Below are 8261 nucleotides of genomic sequence, written 5' to 3'. Positions count from 1 at the left end.
TCAGTTAATATCTTTTTAAGTATTTTACACGTTATTAGTTTTATTATAATAATTTTATAATAATTTCAGATTTTACAGTAATATATTTATGATTAATCTTTTTTTTTATTTTCCATTTTTTATTTTCTTAAGTTTTCTTACAAACTTTACTATAAAATATTTTAGGTTCTGAGAGAGTAAGTTTTCGCTAACAAAATTTATTCAAATATAAAATCGGAGTCAATGTATAACAATAACAAATTTTTAATTATCTCCTTTTTGAAATGTATTTAAGGTATTATCTTTATAATTAACTAAAAGACATCTGACTCATACAATTTTTTTAACCGAACAAAGATTCAATTTAAAATAAAATTATATCACAGATAGATTATTCTTTAGAAATTTTAAATATGATATGAATTTAAATAGTTATTAGTTATAAATTTGAAAAATATTTATCCCATGGTAAGATAATAATTCATTTTTTATTTATTACTGATAGAATGAAGTTTTGTTACTTAATGATTTAACTAACAATTTAGTATTTATTCATGCGAAGATGTAAATACATTGTTATATATTTTTATTTAATAATTTATTTGAAAAAATAATTTTCTTCAACTTTATTTTGAGTTTTTATCGAATGAATCACAGATCATCCACACATCCATTTAAACAAAAATTTAGATAAAAATTAAATTTTTACGACATTTTAAAATTATTTTGCTAGTATGTTTTCATATATTTTACAGATTTAGCCATGGTACTAGAATGGTTGTTATTAGACTACAAAATCATGTAATTTATAATTGAAGCTAAAGTATATGTAAAAAGCTAATAACACAATGTATATCCGTAAAATGTTCATGTGTCATTCTAGTTAAATATTTTCCATTTTAGATAAATGTACACATCCTGAAAATTCAATACCTTAAAATGAGGTTTAACTAGTCATTTAATTCTTATATTTATTGTTTTTATTTAGTTTAATGCTTTTTTTTTTCAATTAAGTTACATTCTTCTCTGTTAAATCTTAAATCTATTCAGTATAGTCCATGTTAAATAATAGCATATAAATAAATAAAGGTAAAATATGGGCTTATCACAAATAAACAAGTTCAAATGAACCAAGAAAAACAAGGAAAAACAAACACCAAAACGCATATCAAGCCTGAAACTAAGCAAAAGATTAAAACCCTATAGAAAGTTACAAGAACAAATATGTCAAAAGAGAATCAGAACTAACATATTGCAAACGTATAAACGTTAAAAATTTATGCTATTATACCAGGACTCTAATGCATGGAATCAGCGGGTGCAGTAGAATGAGAAAAGATGCATATACACTCATCCAAAAATAAACACTTGAAGACCATACAGATATGGAAAAGACAGAAATACAGAACACAAGAACGAGAAAAAAAGAAGCGCACCTGAAAAAGAAATGACAGCAAGGAAATGGCAGAGAAGAATAGAAAAGGAGCAAAAATCCCAAGCGGTTTGCAGAAGCATATTTGAAAGAAGAGGCAATAGTAACAGTTGCTAGTCAAAGTTAAATCTCAACAGTTCAGAAAGTGCAAAGCATGGATGCAGGAAAGTAAAATACACCTTTGTACATAACTACAAAAAAAAAATGCCATAAAATTATTCCAATAACGAGAATCATCAACCAGGAACTTCAGTATATTTTTCTTACAGCAATAATTATTAAAGGCAATCCATCAATCATAATAATTTTACATAAACCACGGCAATTGTTATTAATTGTTATTATAATCAAAAAGATCATATTAACATAACATCTATGTAATACAAAAGCAAGAATAAAACTAGCTATTAAAAATACATACCTAGAAAATATCTGACAAGCACATCACATATTTCAAACTTGTACATACGCGTTGTTAGTTCTCTGAAAATTCCTAATCCGATGCATTGTTTGTACAAAGGCATTATATAAGTTGTTTCGTTATATCCAAGTCCACAAACATTATGCCTGATAAGAAAACAACGAAATTTGATACTCCAGCTTACCAACCAACCAAATCAAAACTCGGGTAAGATGATCCCATAAAACAAAGGTACCCTTGGTCACTCTAAATAACAAGCTAACCACCCACCCCATCTCCATACACGGTTTCCAAAACCTACCAACCACCCACTCTTTGCACACCTTCCACCCATTTTATTTCTTAGTTTCCTTGAAAAATCCATGAATTCAAGAAAGATATAACCAAAATGGGTGGAAGATGAAGGACCTAGACATTAAGATGGATAATCAAAATCAAGAATTAAGAAACTAATGGAAAAACTACCATAATGGGCTCGATGATCACAATGTTCAAAGTCACAATGTTAAAAGATCAAGCATTGCTCTTTCTCAGACAAACGCCACGATTGACACATGTACCTTCCTACAACGAATGAGAGGATACAAACATTCCAACACAAGCCCATAACAAAAATAGTAAATTAAAGCGTAATACACCATAAAGCTTCATATAAACAAATTCAAGAAGTGAGAAACCAATGGAGAAAATCCAAAAATAGGCTCTGATGATCACAAATGTCAAAGCCTCTGACTCAAATAATGCTTATTTCCACAAGTTTGGCTTGAAGAATAACCGCATTGAATACTGAATGCTTATTTACAAGGTCACCATATCTGTTTCTGAAACCTGTCTACCACCAACCATTTGCACACTCTGCACCCACTTCATCTTAGTTACCCTGTCAAGCCCATGAATTCAAGAAAACAATAATCAAACTGGGTAGAAGATGAAGAACTAGACGAGAAGATGAATTAACAAATTTAATAATTAAAGAAAACCAATGGAGAAATTTCCACAACCAGTATTGCTCTTGCTTAAACAAACATGGCTTACACATGTTCAATCTTACAGTCAATAACAGAAACTACAGCCATTCCAACTCAAGCACATAAAAAAAATAGTATATCCAAACGTGATAAAAAAAATAAAGCTTTGTAGTAAGTTCAATAATCTACAAGTATTGCTCTTGATTAAACAAACAACATAGCTGACACATGTTCAATCTTACAGTCAATAAGAGAAACTACAACCATTCCAACTCAAGCGCATAAAACAAATAATATATCCAAAGAAGATAAAAAATAAAGCTTTGTAGTAAGTTCAATAATCTACAGCTATTGCCTCCACTACAATCAAATAGACATCGTAGTCAACTGTGCAAAAAACAAATAATTAAAATCAACGAAGTCAACTGTGCAACAACACAAAAGTCAAAGCGTCTAACTCATACAGTTTATAGTTACAAAATCTCCCACTCCACAGGTGCAATGAAAACAGCAAATAAAAAAAATAATTAAACCTAATGTTTTCACACCATTTGCGCACCCTGCACCGACTTCATTTCTTAGTTTTCCTGCAGAGCCCAAGATTTTAAGAAACTAAAATCGACTTGGGTAGAAGAGGAAGGACAGACAATAAGATGAATAAACAAATTCAAGAACTAAAAAACCAAAACTCAAATTTCCATAACAGGCTTGGTGATCATAATGTTCAGTGATAAAGTATTGCACTTGCTTAGACAAACACCATGGCTGACACATGTACCTGCCTATAACCAATAAGAGAGACTACAACTCAAACTCGAGCACTCAAGAATGAGAATACATGGAGACGTAATAAAACATAAAGTTTTGAAGTAAGTTCAATAATTTACAGCTTTTGCCTCCACGATCCAACAAATATCCTCATTGCCGCAACATGACTAAACAAAGACAATCAACATAAACAGAGTCAACAGTCTAACAGGACCCATGTCAAAGTCTCTCACTCATATAGTGCCTATTTATAACATATACCACTCCAAAAGTTTAGCATGAAGAACAATGATAAAGAAAATAATGAATGCTAAGATAATGAGACCTAAGGTTTCGTCGGATCTCCATCATCTCCATTCACTGCCAACCACCCACTATATGAACACCATGCACCCACTTCATTTCTTAGTTTCAAAAACCTACCAACCACCCTTTGTTTGCATACCTTGCACCCACTTCATTTCTTAGTTTTCCTGAAAACCCAATGAATTCAAGAAAATTATAATCAATCTCGGAGGAAGATGAAGGACCTTGACACTAAGATGGATAAACAAATCAAATTATTAAGAAACTGGTGCAGAAAAATCAAGTATTGTTCTTGCTCAAAGACAAGCCATGGTTGACACATGTGCCTTCCTACAATTTATGAGAGAGAATAAAGCCATCGTAATAAACCATAAAGCTCTGTAGTAAGTTAAATAATATACAACTCCACGACTCAATAGACATCCTCTTCGCTGCAACATAGTAAGTTAAATAATCTACAACTAATGATGCCATGACCCAATAGACATCCTCTTCACTGTGTAGAAAAAGTTAATTAAAATTGTCATGGCCTCTCACTCATGCAGTGCATATTTACAAGAATTTACAATATCTCCCACTCCACAAGTTTAACCGGAAGAAAAATGGCAATGAAAATAATGAATGCAAAAATAATTAAACCTAAGGTTTCACTACCGCATGCACTGTTTCCAAAACCTCCTCACCACTCACCATTTGCACACCCTGCAGCAACTTCATTTATTAGTTTCCCTGCAAGGCGAATGAATTTAATGGAAACGTAATAAAACATAAAGCTTTATAGTAAGTTCAGAGTTAACGGTCCAACAACACAAATGTCAAAGCCTCCCACTCAAAGAATGCTTATTTACAGGATCACCCATTCCACAAGCATGGCATGAAGAAAAACGGCAATGAAAATACTGCATACAAGGACAATAAAATCTAAAGTTTCACCAGATCTCCATCCAACCGTTTCTCAAACTTGTCCACCACCATTTACACACTCCGCACCCACTTCATTTTTTAGTTTCCTTGTAAAGCCCATGAATTCAAGAAAACTATAATGAAATTGGGTAGAAGATGAAGGACCTAGACAATAAGATCAATAAATAAATTTAATTATTAAAGAAACCCAATGGAGAAATTTCCACAACCAACTCGACAATCATAATGTTCAATAATCAAATATTGCTCTTGCTTAAACAAAGACCATGGCTGACATATGTACAATCCTACAGTCATCCATTCCAACTCAAGCATATAAAAGAAATAGTAAATTGAATAGTGAGAATCGTGATAAAAAAATAAAGTTTTGTAGTAAGTTCAATAATCTATAGCTATTGCCTCCATAATGAAATAAACATCATCTTCACTGCAACACTAGCAGAAGATAATCAAAATGGAAAGAGTCAACCGCCCAACAACACAATTGTCAAAGTTTCTCACTCATATAGTGAGTATTTACAAGATCTCCCCACTCCACAAGTTTTGCCTTACTTAAAGTTTCACGGGATCTCCATTCACTGTTCCCAAAACATGACCACCACCCATCATTTGCACACTATGCATCCATTTCATTTCGTAGTTTCCCTATACAGCCATGAATTTAAGAAAACTACAATTAATCTGGGTAAAAGATGAAGGACCTAGACAATAAGATGGATAAACAAATAAAACACATCGGTAGATGGTTAAACACCATATAATTCAATCCGACAAAAGCACATCGATAGATGGTTAAACACCATATAATTCAATCCGACAAAAGCATACCATATAATTCAATCCCACAAATTCACATCGGTCGATCTTTAAACACCGTATAATTCAACCCAACAAAAAGCACATTGATGATCCTTAGACACCACACCGTATAATTCAATCCCGCAAAAGCACACCATACAATTCAAAATCATCAATCGTTAAACGTTAAACGTTAAACTGATTCTGTGCTACACAAGAATAAAATCTTTCGGTCGCACACAATTTTCCTAATAGCTCCATAACTCTTAACCCTGGAATCCAGACATACTAAAGAACTGGATTTTGGGTCTCAAGAAGATGCTCCGACACGCCGTTTGGAGCGCGCTTCCCGCTCCCGAAGCGGACACCGACGCGGAGGCGGAGCAGACACCTGCACAATGCGGTGTCCGGAGCTTGCTCATGGGTTAGACGCGGCCATCAATTTGGACACTGCATCAAATACGCCTCCATACACTGCATCAGATACGTAATATAGGAAAAAATTTCGCGAATCCCAAATTTTAAAGGGAAAATTTTCACGAATCGAACATTTCCGAATCTGTTCACGTTTAAGATATTCATTATATACACGTATCAGAAAGATTGATAATTATGGGAGAATAAAGGGAAATCCAAAAAATTAAAATTAAAAAGGAAATCAAAGGATAAAAGATAATCTTTCTTATAAGATTCACTTAGTATATTTTTTTAAGATTATAAAGGGAAATCCAAAACATTTAAAATTAAAAAGGAAATCATTTATAAAAAATAATCTTTCTTAAAAGATTCGTTTAGTATATTTTTTTAAGATGATATATATATATATATATATATATATATATATATATATATATATATATATATATATATATATATATATATATATATATATATATATATATATTTATTGTGATGTTCGTGTTTTATATTTTTTCAATTTTGTCATATTTTTTATCCATGTCATGTCCGTATTGGAATCAGGGAGTGAATCTGGTATTGGAAAAAGCCTATTTGTTCGAAGAAAGTGAGCATCTAGAGATGGCAAATAAACCCGTCTCCGTGGGTATTGCCCGAATCCGTCCCCGTTTTGACGGGGAATCCCCACATTGACTGGGTATGAGTATGGGTATGGGGAATCCCGACTTTTTCAGTTGGGTATGGAGATGGGTATGGGGATGTACATATACCCGCCATAATACCCGTCCCCGCCATATCTCCATTTTCGTTTAAATTATTAAAATATTCACAATTAATCAAGTAACCCCTATATATATATTTTTTTTCTATTTTTTATTTCTTTTAATTATTTCATTTGTCATGAAACTCATTCTCATCTCCAATATATTTTTTATCTTATCATAACCTTTATGTAATTATGTTAAAATGATGTATGTTAATTAAAAAAAAATTATGCCTCACATTTGAATATTTATATTATTTTTTAATATTTTTATTTATTATAAATTTTTCTTTCACATGAGAATGTTTATACTCTCAATTTAAGATAATATAAAAAAAATTCTTTACTTATTATTATTATTAATTTTTATTTAATTTGAAGAACTCTTTTGTTTCATTAAAATAATTTTCGTTATTTTTCAACCATTAATTATATGTTAATATTTGAAAAGTTTTCTTAATTCTCTAAGATATTTTTCGTCTTATCATACCTTAGTTATACATTTAATTTCCTTTGTGTGATTTTTTTCGATAGTCTCTCAAATTATTTCTAAAACACACATTTGTTAGTTTTTTAATATTTTTATTTATTTTTTTTATTTTCATCATGTAGAATAATATTTCGATATATTCTATCTAATTATTTTTTATTTTATAACTCATTATTAATCATAATGTAATTTTTTCACTTTAAATTTTGTTTGAAGTGGTTAAAATTTTATATATATATATATATATATATATATATATATATATATATATATATATATATATATATATATATAATGATATTTAGGAATAGTATATGATAATTCACTACAAGAAAAACATGAAATGGTGACTGATTTAGTCAGTAACCCATATCAGTCACTATTTTTCGTCATTGGTGGTAGTAGTTGATTTATTGTCTGAGTCAATGACTAAATTAGTGACCGATTCAATGATCGAATTTGTACTTGATTTAGTGACCAATTTAATTACTAATTTATATGTAATTTAATGACAAATTTTTTGGTCACTAATGATATTTCTATTTAATTTTAACCACTTCAAACATAATTTAATAATTAGTTCTGTAAGGTATTTTTCATTTTATCATACCTTAATTATACATTTGATTTCCTTTGTGCGATTTCTTTCGATAGTCTCTCAAATTATTTCTAAAACACACATTTGTTAGTCTTTTAATATTTTTATTTATTGTTTATTTTCATCATGTAGAATAATATTTCGATATATTCTATCTAATTATTTGTTATTTTATAACTCACTATTAATCATACTGTAATTTTTTCCACTTTAATTGTATAAATAACTTTTATTTACTACAATATAAAAATTTAATGTAATTGCTATGAATATTTTTTTGTCACTATCCAACATATATTGAAGTTCAAAAGATACAAAATCTATGTCAAAATTTTATTATTATGTTTATTATTTGTTCTTTGTGTCATTTTGATCAAGTGATGTATTATAACTTTTA

At 30.0% G+C, this 8261-nt stretch overlaps 1 long non-coding RNA gene across 6 annotated transcripts; it reads right to left on the bottom strand.

Moving 5' to 3' along the window:
* Positions 1 to 2273: 2273 nt before the first annotated feature.
* On the bottom strand, positions 2274 to 6199 carry LOC114173565. Of its 6 annotated transcripts, none has more exons than XR_003602519.1 (4): positions 5627 to 6196; positions 3894 to 4942; positions 3334 to 3387; positions 2274 to 2712 (listed from the first exon to the last, which is right to left on the bottom strand). It is a non-coding gene; the product is annotated as an uncharacterized LOC114173565 (long non-coding RNA). The 6 variants fall into 6 exon arrangements; XR_003602520.1 differs by having other exon boundaries at positions 3349 to 3387; XR_003602518.1 differs by lacking the exon at positions 3334 to 3387 and having other exon boundaries at positions 3894 to 4041; positions 4244 to 4942; positions 5627 to 6195.
* Between the last annotated feature and the right edge of the window lie 2062 nt (positions 6200 to 8261).

This window comes from Vigna unguiculata, chromosome 2 (assembly GCF_004118075.2).
Source record: "Vigna unguiculata cultivar IT97K-499-35 chromosome 2, ASM411807v1, whole genome shotgun sequence".
Taxonomy (NCBI): Eukaryota; Viridiplantae; Streptophyta; class Magnoliopsida; order Fabales; family Fabaceae; genus Vigna; species Vigna unguiculata.
The sequence above is the reverse complement of the archived record's forward strand: the minus strand, read 5'-3'. Positions and strand labels throughout refer to the sequence as shown.